The following is a 1,317-nucleotide window of genomic DNA, read 5'->3' as shown; positions in this document are numbered from 1 at the left end:
TGCCCCCCTCCTCCCACTCGCTTTTTTCTTTCTCATATTGAGTAAAGACAAACATTTCTCTGGAACTCGAGGTGGTCTAGTGAGAAGGGATCGGAAAAAGTGGGCGGTTTCTGAAACACAGAGAGCTTGCTGTGTTTTCTGTGTCATAATCCTCCTCATATTTTGATGCAGTTCCACAAAACCAGAAATAATTCAGCATATCCTTAAATGCGCAGCACAAATACATTGGTTATAATTAAAAAATAATTGCAAACACTGAGTTCCCAGCCACCGAGATGGCCGAGTGGTTAAGGCGTTGGACTTAAGATCCAATGGGCTAGTGCCCGCGTGGGTTCGAACCCCACTCTCGGTAGTTTGAGTTTTGATCCCCAGAATCTTTCCTGGGAGAGTACTGGCCTTTGGAAATATATGTGATTGATTACATGTCTGTTTTTCTATCCTTTTGTGAAAACACTACTCTGCTTTTTGTCTTCAAGCCTAAAAAAATTGCTTCAGTAGGCCATGAATTATTTTCAGTGTGTGAATTATGTTCCCCCACAGCCCTATCAGATTGCCAACATAAGGGAAAACCACCCAAATCAATAGTCTGCCTAAACAGATTTAAATATTCCAGCTCTTTGAGTCCCAAAAGGAATGGAACTTTGGACCCCATTCGCTCTTCAGGCAACAGTAAAGAACCTCTCTGTAGCCCCCAGGATGTGAGTAGGGGAATTCTCATTGTTTCCAAATGGTTGTACTTAGAAAGCCCAACTCTACCTGGGCTGTCCCTCCAACTCTGGAAAGCATTGTTGATTCCTCACCAGCAGAATACGACTTTTTGTTTTGTTTTGTTTTTCCAGTTTGAAATGTAAAGGTGGTCCCTCAGTGGAGTTTTTTTTTGCATTTCTCTTGTGATGTTATTGAACATCTTTTATGTTTAAGAGCCATCTGCATTTCCTTTTCTGTGAACTGCTTTTTGGTATCCTTTACTCATTTTTCTACTTAATTGTTAGGTTTTTCTCTTCTGATTTGTAGGAACTCTTCAAATGAGTCGATTAAGCCATGTTTTGATATGTCACAAATAGTTCAGTTTGCTATCTGCCGTTGCGTTTTGTGGCAAATTTGGACATGTAGGCTTTGGACTATGCAGGAGAAATTATCAGTCTTTCATTCTGGTTTTACATCTGACTTGTATATGCCTTTTCCCACTACAAGATCAACAAGAGTAAAAAAAAAAAAAAATAGAAGTCTATGATTTCTTCTAGAATGTCCATTATTTGTTTTTATTTCTTTGTAAGCAATTAATTTTTTTTTTTGCCACATTGCGTGTGGGATCCC

General features: G+C 39.3%; 1 non-coding gene across 1 annotated transcript; it reads left to right on the top strand.

Annotated features, from left to right (window-relative positions):
• The first annotated feature begins 269 nt into the window (after window positions 1-269).
• Window positions 270-352, top strand: TRNAL-UAA (transfer RNA leucine (anticodon UAA)). Its single transcript has one exon. It is a non-coding gene; the product is annotated as a tRNA-Leu (tRNA).
• The last annotated feature ends 965 nt before the right edge of the window (window positions 353-1,317 follow it).

This window comes from Hippopotamus amphibius, chromosome 11 (genome assembly GCF_030028045.1).
Source record: "Hippopotamus amphibius kiboko isolate mHipAmp2 chromosome 11, mHipAmp2.hap2, whole genome shotgun sequence".
Taxonomy (NCBI): Eukaryota; Metazoa; Chordata; class Mammalia; order Artiodactyla; family Hippopotamidae; genus Hippopotamus; species Hippopotamus amphibius.
This window is presented reverse-complemented; position numbering and strand designations above follow the sequence as displayed.